Consider the following 17113-nt stretch of genomic DNA (forward strand, 5'->3'; position numbering starts at 1 on the left):
CAAGGCAACACACGTAATGTTGAAAAAGGAGGAGAAAAATAAAACTGGGCTGCAGGCAAGGAGCCCTCCACAACTTAGTTCCTTTGAATTGGCCTATTGAGTTCACACTTGACCTCTGAGCATTTCCAGCTTGATCGAGTTTCAGCTACCTGGGCCAAGATACTTGTCCTCAACGCAGCGTGGAGGCTTTTCCCTCCTCCGAATGGTGAAACTTATCGGCTTCACCCAGGGAGTTGTTAAGTGGCATTTGATGCCTGAGCGATGCCAGATGAAAAGAGCTATTCTCAGCATGCCTGGATAGCGAAGTTAATTTGGAGAAAACAGCGTCCTTTGGAACTAACCTTTCGCGCGGAGTGACTATCCAGGACAGGCTTTGTCCAGCCAGAAGGAAGATCCAAAGAGATCCTTCTTGAAGGTTTGGGAAGAATGGATTTTAGTCGATTTTTGCATCCATCCCTGCTTTTAATTCTCTCTGGAGACCTTACTCTGAATTTTTGGGAATTGCACGAAGGCTCTTGACAGAATGAGCAGAGTTGGAAGGGACCTTGAAGGTCTTCTAGTCCAGCCTCCTGGCTCAAGCAGGAGACCCTATACCAGGGGTAGGCAACCTTGGCTCTTTTATGACTCGTGGACTTCAACTCCCATGCTAGCTCAGGGATTCTGGGAGTTGAAGTCCACGAGTCATAAAAGAGCCAAGGTTGCCTACCCCCTGCCCTATACCATTCTAACAGGCTTAACAAACATTCACAGATCTTTCCTGAAACTCCTGGAGAAGACTCTGGGTGTGCTTGTGGTGTGTTTGTGGTGATGAGAAAGAAAGCAGAGTTGGCATTTAGAACATAGCATAAGAGGATTGGAAGGGACCTTGGAGGTCTTCTAGTCCACCCCCCCCCCCGCTCAAGCAGGAGACCCTATGCCATTCCAGACAAGGGGCTGTCCAGTCTCTTCTTAAAAGCCTCCAATGACTGGACAGCCCCTTGTCTGGAATGATATAGGGTCTCCTGCTTGAGCAGGGGGTTGGACTAGAAGACCTCCAAGGTCCCTTCCAACTATGTCCTATAATTAGCTGGATCACTCAACATAAATTATGATAGATTGCGGGTGCTCCATCACTGGAGGCTTTTGAGAAGAGACCGGACAGCCATTTGCCCAGAATGCTTGAATAGGGGCTGGACTAGAAGACCTCCAAGGTCCCTTCCAACTCTGTTATTCTATGTCCTATAATTAGCTGGATAAATCAACATAAAGTATGATAATTTGCGGGCGCTCCATCCCTGGAGGCTTTTGAGAAGAGACCGGACAGCCATTTGTTCAAAAGGATAGAGGGTCTCTTGCTTGAGTAGGGGTTGGACTAGAAGACCTCTAAGGTCCCTTCCAACGCTGTTATGCTGTTAGCATCGTCAGCCAGGACGAACGCCGATGGGGCAACTGTTTCTCTCCCAGGCAGACCTCAGATTCCCCCAGTCCTGTGTGACCCCAGGCAAGAAGGTTTTGTCAGCCTTGAAGAAATTGATCGTCCTCGCGTTTTTTTAAGAAAAGAGAGATTCCACCAGGTGCAAAAACCAGCCTTGGAGGCCTCTTCCTAAATTGTAACTTGGAAGTGCAGAGCTTCCCTCGAATCAACTGAAGGCCGTACATGACCGCACATGTCAACCAATTCATTTTCTTTTTCTAAAGAAGGCAGCCCAGAGGGATGGGAAAGAAGGGGAAGAGACATTCGCCGGAGAGGGCTGTTTTGAGTTGTGTCCCTCCCTGCTTCTCCCCCTGAACAAGCCACAAATACAACCTGGGTTTTGCTTTCCATGACTCTTAATGCTTAATAAGTACATTAAAGTCTGGAGAAAAGAAGAAATAGGGGGGACATGATAGCAGTCTTCCAGGATTTGAGGGGCTGCCCCAAAGAAGAGGGGGGTCAAATTATTCTCCAAAGCACCAGAGGGCAGGACGAGAAACAATGGATGGAAACTAATCAAGGAGAGAAGCAAGCTGGAATAAAGGAGAAACTTCCTAACAGTGAGGACAATTAACCAGTGGAACAGCTTTGCCTTCAAACCTTGTGGATGCTCCAATGCTGGAGGTTTTTAAGAAGAGACTGGACAGCCATTTGTCTGAAATGATATAGGGTCTCCTGCTTGAGCAGGGGGGTGGGCTAGATAGAAGACCTCTGAGGTCCATTCCAACGTTATGATTCTATACTGAATAAATCCTTGAAAGGTTTTGTAGAATAGATACAGCCTCTAAGATGAGTTAGCTCCTCATTAGGGATGATATGATAGCCATAAGTTGACCCCCCTCTTCTTTGGGGCTGCCCCAAAGAAGAGGGGGGTCAACTTATTCTCCAAAGCACCAGAAGGCAAGAAGAGAAGCAATGGATGGAAACTACTCAAGGAGAAAAGCAACCTGGAACTAAGAAGGAATTTCTTAATAGTGAGAGCAATTAACCAGTGGAACAGCTTGCCACCAGAGGTTGTGGGTGCTCCATCACTGGAGGTTCTCAAGATGAGATTGGACAGTCAACTTGTCTGAAATGGTATAGGGTCTCCTGCTTGAGCAGGGGGCTGGACTAGAAGATCTCCAAGGTCCCTTCCAGCTCAATTCTGATGGAGTGATTGTACTTAATTAATGAAACAGATTGCCATACTTAATTACCATGCTTAATGGCAGGCCTCAACTTATTTCATTTAGTGACCGTTCAAAATTACATGACACTGAAAAAAGGGACTTAGGACCGTTTCTCATGCTTACGACCGTTGCAGCCTCCCTGTGGTCACGTGATCAAACTTCATCCGCTTGGCGACTGCTTCATACTTATGACCGCTGCCGTGTCCCAAGGTCGTGTGACCCCCCTTTTTGTGACTTTCTGATGAGCAAAGTCAATCGGGAAGCCAGATTCACTTAACGGCCAGGTGACTAATTTAACAACTACATTGATTCAGCCAACAGCAATGGCAAGGAAGGTCATAAACTGGGGTAAAACTCACTTAACAAAGGTCTCACTTAGCAAAGAGGGCTCAGTTGTGGTCATATGTTGAGGACTACCTGCTAAGGAAAGGGGTGGTTGCAACAAAACACAAAAATTTTTCCCGGAAAAAGGTCCTCTCACCGGGACCTGCCTCTGAAAAGGTCACCTAGGGCGACCGTGAATTGGGTCTTAAAGGAAAGGAAGATCCCAGACAACAAGGGTGGGGAGGGGTCGAAAAGTGAAAAAAGGAAGAAAAATTAAAGGGAGAGAAGGGGGGGGCCCACCCCCTAATCCTCCAAGTTTTGAAATGCAAAGAGATTTCCAGGCAAAGGAGGGGAGGGAAAATGACATTATTCTCCAACGGGGAGAGATCAAAGGCACTTGGATCAGGAGATTTGCTCACATCCGTTGCCGCCACAAACTTTCTGACATCTGTGGCCGCCCCGCTTGAACTGAACTTCGATAACAGATTCCCGTGCTGGAGCAGTTTAGATAGCAACGCACGGAGCTTGTTTTTCACACTTCTTGGGTCTTTCCCCCCCCCCACCGCCCCATTGCCAATTATCTTAGAACTCAGAAGCAAGAGAAGAGAAGAAGAAAGGAAGGGGAATAAATTGATGGGAGAGGAGGAGGAGGAGGAGAAGGAAGATAGAAGTAAGAATAGAAGAAGAAGAATGAACAGAGAAACAAGAATAAAGGGAGGGGGAGGAGGAGGAAGAGGAGATGGGGAAGTGGGAGGGAAGAGGAGAGGAGAGGAGAGGAGGAGAGGAGAGGAGAGGAGAGGAGACAAGACAAGACAAGACAAGAGAAGAGAAGAGAGGAGAGGAGAGGAGAGGAGGAAACAAGAGAAGAGAAGAGAAGAGAAGAGAAGAGAAGAGAAGAGAAGAGAAGAGAAGAGAAGAGGAGAGGAGGAGACAAGACAAGAGAAGGGAAGAAAAGAGAAGAGAAGAGGAGAGGAGAGGAGAGAAGAGAAGAGAAGAGAAGAGAAGAGAAGAGAAGAGAAGAGAAGAGAAGAGAAGAGAAGAGAAGAGAGGGGAGGGGAGAGGAGAGGAGAGGAGAGGAGAGGAGAGAAAATCTGGAGAAAACTGCAGCAACAAAGACTGCCTTTGATAAACTTCCCAGTCTGTTTGCCCTCTCTAAAGATATATTTATAATATCCAGATATAATACTAAAGCCACAATGATGCCAGCCTGAACCTTCAAAATACCACTGTGCTAAAAATTCAAGTTAGGGTGGGAGAAATGCCAAATCCCTCCCTCCCTCCCTCCCTGGAGCCAAAACCTCATGGCTAGATGGATTCTGGGACAGGCCTTGACCTCCTTTCTCTGGCCAACCTTATAGGGATGTGGTGTGATTGTCCTGGGAAAGAGAACCAGCTAGGAATGGTATTTCCTGGAAGAAGCAAGTCAACCCGCCCGTGCAACTGCATGGAAAATTTTGGGGGACACTCAGCCTGGCACAAAAAACCCTCTCCTTTCCTTTCCTCTCTCCAATGGTTTAAACTTTCCTATTTCCGTGTTTGAAACCTGTGTGTGTGTGTGTGTCTGTGTGTGTGTGTGTGTGTGTGTGTGTGTGTGTGTGTGTGTGACAAGTTCCGACAAAACCCCCCGTAGAGATGGTCCTCCGGTTTCGTAGAAGAGGAGGAGGAGGATCTGCTCTACGATCGGTCAACACCCCCTCTTGTCCTCTTGTAGACATTCGTTCTCCGTCAATTTTTCTCGTTAATGGTTTTCTTAACCCGATACTTTCCCTTGTATTAAAGAAGACAGTGACTATCAACCGCCAGTGAAAAAGTGATAAATTCATCTGGAGAGGGGGAGGGAAAAAAAAAAGAGAGAGAGAAGAGGCTTCTATCATGCAAATGAGATCTTCCCGGGCTTTGAAACTGGGATTCCCCTTGTGGGTGGCATCAAGGCTTCTTTCCTACTTTCTCTTCCTGTCAAAGGCCCTACAAAATATTGCCGGCTTCCAGGCGCTCAAAAGCTCCTTCGTGGAGACGGTGGTCGCAAGAAGGTAGACATCTGAGAGTTGGGGGGGGATACTGGGGAGGAGAGTTGGGATAACCCCCCTATCCCAATCGAGTGGGGAACAGAAACCCCAAATTTTAGATAGCTGGGGAGGAAGGAGAGAGAACTAGGCAAAAAAAAAAAAAAGAGATTAACTGATATATATATATAATCTCAGAGACTGTCCGGCAAAACGCCAGTTTGATGTACTGGTTAAGGTGCTGGCCTAGAAACCAGGAGATGGTGAGTTCTAGTCCTGCCATAGGCATGAAAGCCAGATGGGTGACTTTGGCCCAATTACCAGGAGACGGTGAATTCTAGTCCTGCTTTAGGCATGAAAGTAAGCTGGGTGACTTTGGGCCAGTCACCAGGGAAAGGTGAATTCTAGTCCCACCTTATGCAGGAAAGCCGGCTGAGTGACTTTGGGCCAGTCACCAGGAGTCTGGGAGTTCTAGTCCTGCCTTAGGCATGAAAACCAGATGAGTGACTTTGGACTAATCACCAGGAGTCTGGGAGTTCTAGCCCCATCTTAGCCATGAAAGCCAGATGGGTGACTTTGGGCCAATCACCAGGAGACGGTGAGTTCTAGTCCCGCTTTGGGCATGAAAGTTAGCTGGGTGACTTTGGGCCAATCATCAGGGAACGGTGAATTCTAATCCTGCCTTATGCAGGAAAGCTGGCTGGGTGACTTTGGGCCAGTCATCAGGAGACTGGGAGTTCTAGTCCCGCCTTAGCCATGAAAGCTAAGGGTGACTTTGGGCCGGTCCACCCAACCCATCTTGTTCTGGAGCAAAAGGGAGGAAGGAGGTGTGTCCACTACCTTATTTATAAAACTAATAAAGACAAGATGCAAATAAATAAATAAACACATAGCGGCAGGTATAAGACGCAGGCGTGCACTCAATGGCACAACCAAGTAGCCGGTATTGTGTCCAGGAACATCTGCGCAAACATACGAAGAACGGTTACAGCAACTGGGCATGGCTGGTCTAGTGAAGAGAAGGACCAGGGAAGACATGAGAGCAGTGCTCCAATATTTGAGGGGCTGCCACAGAGAGGAGGGGGGGTCCACCTATTTTCCAAAGCACCTGAAGGCCAGACAAGGAATAACGGATGGAAACTGATCAAGGAGAGATTCAACCTGGAAATAAGGAGAAAATTTCCTGACAGTGAGAACAATCAACCAAGTTGCCTCCAGATGTTCTGGGAGCTTCATCACTGGAGGCTTTCAAGAAGCGACTGGACTGCCATCTGTCTGTAGGGTCTCCTGCCTGGGCAGGGGCTTGGACTGGATGACCTACGTGGTCCCTTCCAACTCTGTTATTCTATTCTAAATGAGAATTAAATCAACTGTTGTAAGTCGACAACTTCCTATATAGATGCACCAGCCTAGAAACTGGGACACCGTAGATGCTATGCTAGCCCAGATGTCCGTGGGTGACCTTGGGCCAGTCCTTCTCTCTAAGCCCTAAGAAGGAGGTAAGGCCCAAAGCCCTTTCAAAGTAGTTGCAGGGACTTGTCCAGCCAGTTGCCAGCCCTGACTTGAAGGCATCAAGGAAATGGTACAGGTTCTCCTGCTTGAGCAGAGGGCTGGACTAGAAGACCTCCAAGGTCCCTTCCAGCTCCATTCTGTTCTTCAATTGGTTTGTGCATTCAATTGGTTTATAGAGCGGAACGTTTATAGCTGCGGAATTAGCATAGCTCCTAATTTATGAATGATCCGAGCGTACTAAATACCTCTTTTTCCCTTTTTTTTTCTCGCAAAAGAATGGAAGACTTTGGTATGTGCTTAACCACCAGGGCCCCCTGCTGAGATCAAAGGCCTGGCCTAACTCAACTGGAAGAAGATGAGCTGCTGTCTCCTGCCTCCTTATTAAAGCTTGCCACCGAGGGGCTTCGGCTTCTCGCCCTCCGCGCGACAGATGGGGAGGGTTGAAATGAGACAATTTGAAGTGTCCTTCTTTCAAGAATCGAGGTAGTTGCCCGCCATGAATCCTGGAGACACCTCTTTTAAGTGGACACCTCCTCAAAGGCCAACAGATGCCCGGCTGTGAATTTCTGAGGTGCTGGAGATGATGCCCTCTTTGTTGGGCCCAACAAATGGCAGGCTGGGGTGGGAGATGAAGGGATACGGGGTCCAGTTGGTGCCTTCTGGAAGGTTGAAAGACCATTGCTCCAGACGGCCTGACGTTGGGTGGTCATGAATAGAGAGGACAGCAAAGGGGAAGAGGGAGGAAGAGGAAGCAGAGCAAGAGAAGGAAGGGGAAGGAGAAGGATGAAATGGGAAGGAGGAAAGGGGGAGGAGAAGAAAGGGTGAATGGCAGAGCAGAAGGATGGATGGGAGAAGGGAAGGAGGAGGGAAAGAATGAAAGGAGAAAGAATGATGAAAGGAAGAGGATGTGGAGAATGTTGGAAGGAAGAGGAGAGGAGGAGGAAGGAGGAAAGGGAGAGGAGAAGGATAGATGGAAGAAGAGAAGGGAAGAGAAGAAGGAGAAGGGAAAGAATGAAAGAAGGAATGATGAAAGGAAGAAGATGTGGAGAATGTTGGAAGGAACAGAGGAGGAGGAGGAGGAGGAAGGATGAAAGGAAAAAGAAGAAGGATACATGGAAGAAGAGGAGAAGAGGAGAAGGGAAGGGAAGAGAAGAAGGAGAAGGGAAAGAATGAAAGAAGAAGGAAGGAGGAAAGAAGAGGATGTGGAGAATGTTAGAAGGAAGAGAGGAGGAGGAGGAGGAGGAAGGATGAAAGGAAAAAGAAGAAGGATACATGGAAGAAGAGGAGTAGAAGGGAAGGGAAGAGAAGAAGGAGAAGGGAAAGAATGAAAGAAGAAGGAACGATGAAAGAAGAGGATGTGGAGAATGTTAGAAGGAAGAGAGGAGGAGGAGGAGGAGGAGGAGGAGGAGGAGGAGGAAGGATGAAAGGGAGAGAAGAAGGATACATGGAAGAAGAGGAGAAGGGAAGAGAAGACGGAGAAGGGAAAGAATGAAAGAAGAAGGAATGATGAAAGAAGAGGATGTGGAGAATGTTAGAAGGAAGAGAGGAGGAGGAGGAGGAAGGATGAAAGGGAGAGAAGAAGGATACATGGAAGAAGAGGAGAAGGGAAGAGAAGACAGAGAAGGGAAAGAATGAAAGAAGAAGGAATGATGAAAGAAAAGAGGATGTGGAGAATGTTGGAAGAAAGAGAGGAGGAGGAGGAGGAAAGATGAAAGGGAGAGAAGAAGATTAGATGGAAGAAGAGAAGAAGAAGAGAAGGGAAGGGAAGAGAAGGAAAAGGAAAAGAATGAAAGGAGAAGGAATGATGAAAGAAAAAAGGATGTGGAGAAAGTTGGAAGGAAGACAGGAGAAGGAGAAGAAGCCAAGATGATTCATGACAGCTACTCACCTCACAATCAAATCAAATTTCCCAGCCAAATTAAACCTATCATTCCAGAGCGTAAATCATCGAAAAATGGTCTTTGGTTACACCAGAAAGATTCTGGAGGAATATACTCAGGGTACAAATTGATCCATCATGCTGTTCCCTTCTGGGGGAAAGCAACACTAGCCACAGTGCGTGCTCAGGAAAGTCAATACTTGCACTTGTGAACATTGATCTCTGCAAGCCCACCCTGCACTGCATCAATAGAAACTTTCAAGCCCCCCCCCCACTCCCATTCTGAAAAATTGCAAAAAACAACAACAACAACACAACCATTTGGGTGCATCCAGGGAAGCTGAAGCCCAAGCCAGGCCCTGCCAGAGCCCTGAGGGGGGGAGGGGTTGCCTAAGAAGAAAAAAGAGAGGGATAGGTGTGTTAGACAGGTGAGTCATACCTGCACCTGCCCAGGTGCTTCTTTTTAAAGCTCCGTGCTGGATCAGGTCCAGATGAAAGGTAAGTCTCCGCACAACTGGTTTCTGGAGTTTGTGCCCATCAAACAGGACCACCTTTATATTGTGAAGAGCCGCCGTCTTGAGAAACAGGAGACTCAAGATCCGAACTCAGTACAGGCAGTCCTCAAACGTACGACCACACCTGAGCCCCAAATTTCTGCGGCCAAGTGATTTTTGCCCCGTTTTACGACGTTTTTTTGGGCACCGTCGTTTAAGTGAATCACTGCAGTTGTTAAGCTAGTGACACGCCTGTTAAGTGAATCTGGCTTCGGTCGCAAAAGGGGATCACGTGACCCCGGGGACGCTGCAACCGTCATAAGTACGAGTCAATTACCAAGCGTCTGAATTTTGATCATGGGGATGCTGCAACGGTCGTAAGTGTGAAAAACGGTCGTAACTGTTACTGTTACAAATGAAAAAAAGGGACTTAGGACTGTTTTTCACACTTATGACCGTTGTAGCATCCCCAGGGTCACGTGATCAAAATTTGGACGTTTGGCAACTGGTTCGTATTTATGACGGTCGCAGTGTCCCGGGGTCATGTGAAGCCAGATTTACTTAACAACCACATTGCTAACTTAACAACTGTAGTGAGTTCACTGAAAAACTGGGCCAAGAAAGATTGTGAAACAGGGCAAAACTCGCTTAACAAATGTCTCGCTTAACGACAAAAATTTTGGGCGCCATTGAAATTCTTGGCTTCCTCATCACTTCCAAAATTAACTACAGAATAGAAGAGTAACTTTATTGTCACTTTGAAGGTACACTAATCGGCGTACGTTAAAATGACATTTCGTTGCACGCAGCCTTCAAAGGGGTCACCACCTCCGACAGACACGACATAAATAGGACAAAAATAAATACAGAATTATGCAGATGCCCACGCGTATTATGTGACCCAGATAATACATATTCACCCCCATGTGTGTGCCATAACATGATGTGCTCCTTCTATATGTTTTGAGCACTATTATCCAGGCACTCTGTGCCATATGCTAAATAAATAAATCAAATGGTCACCACGATGTAAAAAATATGTCGAGACTCTAGAAAGAGTGCAGAGAAGAGCAACAAAGATGATTAGGGGACTGGAGGCTAAAACATACAAGGAACGGTTGCTGGAATTGGGGATGTCTAGTTTAATGAAGAGAAGGACGAGGGGGGACATGATAGCAGTGTTCCAATATCTCAGGGGCTGCCCCAAAGAAGAGGGAGTCAAGCTCTTCTCCAAAGCCCCTGAAGGCAGGACAAGAAGCAACGGATGGAAACTAATCAAGGAGAGAAGCAACCTAGAACTAAGGAGAAACTTCCTGAAAATTAGAACGGTTAACCAGTGGAACAACTTGCCTCCAGAAGTCGTGAATGCTCCAACACTGGAAGTTTTTAAGAAGAGACTGGACAGCTATTTGTCCGAAATGGTGTAGGGTTTCCTGCCTGAGCAGGGGGTTGGACTAGATGACCTCCAAGGTCCCTTCCAACTTTATTATTATTATTATTATTATTATTATTATTATTATTATTATTATTATTATTATTATTATTATTATTATTATTATTATTATTATTATTATTATTATTATTAAGTTGAAATTATCTCCAGCAAGCACTGGAGATAATTCTCTGTTTGAAAACAGCCCAGCCCAAGATTCAATCAGAGAACAGCAGAAATCTTTAACCATCAACAGGTAAAACAAGACAATTTACAGTAGACTCACAAGTTGCCAAGCTTCTGCCTCTGATGATAAGGCTTTTATCTCTAGATGAATTACACAGATTTTTTTTTGTGTGTGTCTCATTTGTATCCCTGTGCAGAAAAATGCACGTTTGGTGAAAAACCTGCTTCCGCTTTTGTCTTTTTCATTTGGGACAATGCAAGTAAGTCTTTCTGTTTTTCTTTTTCGGGGTTTTTTTTTGGGGGGGGGGCAATGGGTACATCTCCCCGTTTTTTTCAACAGGAAAGTATGCAGCTTTGAGTTCCTACCTCTTTCTTTTTCTCACTTGATTTGGAAAGCGTGTCATGAAATTTAAAAAAAAGGAAAAGAAAAAGAAAATGTCTTTTAAACCCACGATGCTCCAAGTTTTGGGACAACCGTTTGTCTGTAATGGTAGAGGGTTTCCTGCCTGTGGAGGGGGTCAGACTAGAAGACCTCCAAGGTCCCTTCCGACTCTGCCATTCTGCATACTGGAAAAGTTCAGAGGAGAAGGATTAGGGGTGACATAATAGCCTTCCAGTACTTGAGGGCTGCCAGAAAGAAGAGTGGGGGGTCAAGCTAACCTCCAAAGCGCCTGAAGGCAGGACAAGAAGCAACGAATGGAAATTAATCAAGGAGAGAAACAACCTGGAATTAAGGAGAAACTTCTGACAGTGAGAACAATCAACCAGTGGAACAGAAGTTGCCTCCAGAGGTTGTGGAGGTTTTTTTTTAAAGAAGATTGGACCACCGTTTCCTTGAAATGGCATAGGGTTTCCTGCTTGAGCAGGGGGTTGGACTAGATGACCTCCAAGGTCCCTTCCAACTCCGTTATTCAGTAGAACGGCTTGCCTCCAAAAGCTGTGGGTCCTCCCACACTGGAGGTTTTTTTAAAAAGAGATTGGACAACTATTTGTCTGAAATGGTAGAGGGCTTCCTGCCTGGGCAGGGGGTCGGACTAGAAGACCTCCAAGGTCCCTTCCAGCTCTGCTGTTCTGTTACGCCTACCCGTCTCTCCTCCCTAGCCAAATTGAGCGATTGTCTCCTTGTAGGACAACAGGAAGGTGTTGAAGCTGCAAAATTAGCAACCCATCCTTTTTATTATCATTTTTTTAAAAGAACATAATTTTTTCTTTTTTTTTCTTTTTTCCCCTTGCAGTGCATCCCATTCTGGACCAGCGGAGAGAAGCAGCCTGCGTCTTTAAATGAGCAGGAAGCCGAATCACGAAATTTTGGGCAGTGAAAAGGCAATCAGGCTGGGAAAGAGATGGAGCTTAATCTAATTTGGTTGGAGGGGGTCCGCCCCGGCGTTGTTTTCGAGACTGTGGGAATGGAAAGATCAGGAAGAGCAAATTCTCCGTCTGCAGCCAGAAACAGCGGGGGGCGTCCCTCCGCCGTCCCTGATCCAAAGGGAGGCTAAGAAAAGGATTAAAAAGGACGCTCAGATGTGCATTTCATACGCTGGCACCCTGGGGGAAGGCAGCCATATTTCAAACTTTGTCCCAGAGAAGGAGAAAGACCGCTTTTTTAAAAAAAAAAAAATTAAAAAAAACCACCCCAAAACAATACAAAATACGGCCAAAAGACAGGAGTGGGTTTGTATGTGGGATGGGAGGGGGGTCACTTTGTTTGCTGGGGGTGGGTTTGAAAAAAAAAAAAGCTGGTTAAAAAAAAAAAAAGAAGGCGTGAGCCATTTTGGGATCTGCTTCTGAAGTTCCACAATGTCCGGGAAAATCTTTTAAAGCTGCAGAAGTTCTTCTGCTCAAAGGTCCCATGTTGGTGGGAAAAAAAGGAAAAACAAAAGAGGGGGGGCCTCATTCCTATTATTATCATCGTATCGCTCATATTAGTACCGTTTTTTAAAGCCTTGGTAAGGCCACACCTGGAATCCTGCATCCAGTTTTGGTCCCCACGTTACAAAAAAGATGTTGAGACTTTGGAAAAAAGTGCAGAGAAGAGCAACTAAGATGAGTAAAGGCCTGGAGACTAAAACATATGAAGAACGGCTGCAGGATTTGGGTTTGGCTAGTCTAGAGAAAAGAAGGACTGGGGGAGACATGACAGCAGTATTCCAGTATCAATACCACTTTACAAGGCCTTGGTAAGGCCACACTTGGAATACTGCATCCAGTTTTGGTCACCACGATGTAAAAAAGATGTCGAGACTCTAGAAAGAGTGCAGAGAAGAGCAACAAAGATGATTAGGGGACTGGAGGCTAAAATATATAAGGGACGGTTGCTGGAATTGGGTATGTCAGGTTTAATGAAGAGAAGGACAAGGGGTGACATAATAGCAGTCTTCCAGTATCTCAGGGGCTGTCCCAAAGAAGAGGGAGTCAAGCTATTCTCCAAAGTGCCTGAAGGCAGGACAAGAAGCAATGGATGGAAACATATCAAGGAGAGAAGCAACCTAGAACTAAGGAGAAACTTCCTGACAATTAGAACAATTAACCAGTGGAACAACCTGCCTCCAGAAGCGGTGAATGCTCCATCACTGGAAATTTTTAAGAAGAGACTGGACAGCCATTTGTCCGAAATGGTATAGGGTTTCCTGCTGAGCAGGGGGTTGGACTAGATGACCTCCAAGGTCTCTTCCAACTCTTCTGTTATTCTGGCAAGTGTCTAATCAAGGAGAGAAGCAACCTGGAATTAAGGAGAAACTTCCCAAGAGCGAGGACAATTAACCACTGCTTCCAGAAGTTGTGGGTGCTCCATCACTGGAGGTTTTTAAGAAGAGACTGGACTGCCACTTAGCCAATGGTATAGGGACTCCTGCTTGAGCAGGGGGCTGGACTAGAAGACCTCCAAGGTCCCTTCCGGCTCTATTCTGATGGATTCCTTTGGGGTTTCTTTCAGCCAAGCCAACTTCCTTGGTGAATCATGTCAGACTGAAGCTGAGCGAAGATGGTAGGTTTGCAATTCAGCTTCGAAGTGCGACCGGCAAGCCCGGAGCTTTTGACGATGGTGACCTCACTCTGCGCCTACCTTTTGGAACAAGGTTGCCTTGAAAAGGGGGTCTGTGGGGGGCGATAATATTAAGGCAGCCCCGGAAGTGGGGAAGGACAGATATAAAGCCAGGTGCATCCTGACCTCCATCGTTTCATTCTGATCCTCAACTAGGAGGAATAGGATGAAGGAAGCTTCAATGGAATTGAGACAATTCTGCCTAGATATTTCGCAAATATTGGGGACTGGGGCAAGGAAGGAAAACCATAATGCGGTGAGTCCTCAACTTACAACTGTCCATTTAGTGACGGTTCAGTTAGAACGGCGCTGGGGAAAAAAGAGAGAGATGTAGGACCATTTTTCACACTTACAACGCTGCAGCATCCCCAGAGTCACGTGATCAAAAATTCAGGGGAGAAGGAAGTAGGAAGGTTGGAGGAGAGAGTGGTGAAGGAAAGAGGAGAGGAAGAAGAGGGAAGTAGGGAAGAAAGAGAAGAAAGAAGGTAGAGAAGGAGGAGTGTGGATGCAGTGAAAGGGGAAATGGGCGAGCAACACCAAAAGTCATGTGTATGTATTTATTTCATTAAAAGTATCTTATATTTAAGAATGATAAAAGAATGTATGTTAACATCTGATAAATATCACGGTATATGTATGGGGGAGAGTTTGGGGAAAAAAATTATTAAACAACAACAAAAAAAAATTCAGACACTTGGCAACCGAGTCATATTTGTGAAGGTCCCCGGGATCACGGGATCTCCTTTTTGTGATTTTTTGACAAGCAAAGACAATGGGGAAACTCGATTCATCTAACAATTGTGTTACTCGCTTCCCAACAGCTGTTGGGAAATGGGGCAAAACTCACTTAACAAAGGTCTCTCTTAGCGACAAAAATGTGGGGCTCAAAAGCAACGATTGGCTTGGATTTAAGGGGGAGGGGACACGATTTAGTGGCTTGGAGAGTACAGAGTGTCACTGTTGCTGCGTGGGAAGTTGAAGGAAGCCCGTTCAAGGTCTTGCGGCAGCATTATCTAGATTTTTGGAGATGATTTTTTTCGGCTTTCCCCTATCTTGTTTTTCCTGCTCACATCTGAAGACGCAGAGGGGAGGTTTCTGGCCTCCCAATTAACCACAAAGGATTTTCAAACCCTTCCTCTCCTCCTGCCTCTGTGAAATATCACGTGGATCAAAGAGTCGGATCCTCTTTTGCCTTAAACACAACCAAATCTGTTATGATCCTTCCAGGGCCGAGTGTACACACCCCAGCCCACATGCCCGGTTGCAAAAAANGGGGGGGGGGAAAGGATCTTTTTAAAGAAATAACATATATAAAATATATTTTCTTCGGCGGCAGAAAAGGCAAGGGCCTTTTTAGTTATTGCTGCTTTTCCAGTGGATGATCTTTCTTTTCTTTTCGATCTTCCTCCCTTCCTTTCCTTCCTTCTTTCTTTCTTTCTTTCTTTCTTTTTCTTTCTTTCTTTCTGTCCTTCTTCCTTTGCTTCTCTTTCTTGCTTTATCTATCCTTCCTTCCTCGCCTCCTTCCTTTCTTTTTTTCTTTCTTGCTTTCTTTTTTTCTTTTGCTGTCTGTCTTTTTTTCTTCTTTCTCCTTTCCTTTTCTTCTTTCTGTCCTTCCTTCCCTCTTCCTTGCTTTCTTTATGCTCTTTCCTTCCTTCTCTTCTCCCTCCCTTCCTTCGCTTCCTTCTCGCTTTCTTTCTGTCCTTCTTCCTTTGCTTCTTTCTTGCTTTCTTTATCCTTCCTTCCTCCCCTCCTTCCTTTCTTTTTCTTTCTTTTCTTTTTCTGTGTCTGTTTTTCCTTTCTTTTTCTTCTTTCTCCTTTTCCCCTTTCCTTTTCTTCTTTCTGTCCTTCCCTCCCTCTTCCTTGCTTCCTTTATGCTTTCTTTCCTTCCTTCTCTTCTCCCTCCCTCCCTTCCTTTGCTTCCTTCTCGCTCTTTCTTGCTTTATCTCCTTCCTTCCTTCCTTCCGTCCGTCCGTCCGTCCGTCTTTTCCCTCCAACCCTCTACTTGAAAGCATCCATGCTACAATGAAAGCTAAGTCAAGAAAGCAGCTGTTTTAATTCCCATCACCACCTTTTTTTAAAAAAAAAAAAAGAAAGAAAGAAAAAGAAAAGAAAGAAAGAAAGTAAAGCAGAGACTAGCAAATTATCCAAAGTGGATGAAAACCCTTCACTTCCACAGGAGAGGTCAGGTCCATTAACAGGCAGGATGTTTCTGAAGTTTACCTGTGACTGTTTTATATTTCACTTCACCCACCCATCCCTCCCAGCCAAGGTGAAGACGAACGGGAACGAGGGGACCTGCCGTATTTTGGAAAAGAAGGGGAACCCTGGAGTTTCACTCCAACTTTTAGAGTTCCTTTAAAAAGTTTATTTCCGATGGCGAGAGAAGCAGAACAACGGAGCGCCCAGGACATTTTTAGCCAAAGGTCACTTGAACCTGAATTTCCCTCTGTATGAATCTTCTTTTTTTCTTTTCTTCCACGACCCCCAGCCGAGTGGCGCATAGAAAGAGCTACAGTGCATACAAATGGTAAGAAAAACAAACTTTGCTTTCAGAGAGAATAGAAATTCTTTATTAATCCACTTTCAGACAGGGCAGCTTTATGCTGAATCAGAGAAAGAGGTCTGAACTCTTTGGAGCGCGTAAATAGATGTGTGTGTCTGTCTGTGTGTCTGTCTGTCTGTCTGTGTAGCTAAGACCTCTATCAATGGCCCAGGAATGCAACCAGCTCCGTTCAAAAAATAAAGATATAAATCACACATACATATACACACCCGCTGCGTGTACACAGGGACTCAGAATCCAGAATCGTACAATTCTGCAAAACTAGGATCTGTTTAGCTGCATTTTTTAAAAAATATTTTTATTGAGTTTTATAAAGGTAATAAAAGGGATATTTAATACAGGCGGTCCTTGATTTAATAACCGCTTGTTTAGGGAGCGTTTAAGGTGACAACAGCACAAGTTAGGGAGAAAGGAGCATGATATGTACTATGTAACATTGAACATATCTTAGTAAGAAAAAGATTATTGAGCAATTAACTAACGTATTAAGATAATATAGAAATTAACTCTGGCTTATTGTTTTTTAAATACATGAACCCAGACAATATGCTGTTTGCTAAAGATTAAGAATGTTATTTTTTTTTTTAAAAAAAAAACCAACCCTAACCCTAACCCTACAGAAATTAATAAAATATATACAAAAAAAGAGAGATTACAACAGTGATCAAATCAGATCAAAAAGTGATCAGTTTTTACCCTTACGACCGTTGCAGCCTCCCCGTGATCACGTGATCAAAATTCGGACGCTTGGCAAACTGGCTCGTATTTATGACGGTCGCCGCGCCCCGGGGACACGTGATCCCTTTCGCGACCTTCTGACAAGTAAATCTATGGGGAAGCCAGATTCACTTAATGAATCTGAGGGTCTGGATGGGGAGGAACAGACTCAGACTCAACCCGTCCAAGACCGAGTGGCTATGGCTTCCAGCGCCTCGGCATAGTCAGCTGATTCCATCGCTGACTATAGGGGGCGAAACTTTGGCCCCCTCAGATCGGGTCCGCAACTTGGGTGTTCTCCTGGATTCACGGTTGACATTGGACGACCAGTTGTCGGCCGT

This window comes from Protobothrops mucrosquamatus, unplaced genomic scaffold (assembly GCF_001527695.2).
Source record: "Protobothrops mucrosquamatus isolate PMUCROS unplaced genomic scaffold, P.Mucros_1.0 scaffold3424, whole genome shotgun sequence".
Lineage (NCBI taxonomy): Eukaryota > Metazoa > Chordata > Lepidosauria > Squamata > Viperidae > Protobothrops > Protobothrops mucrosquamatus.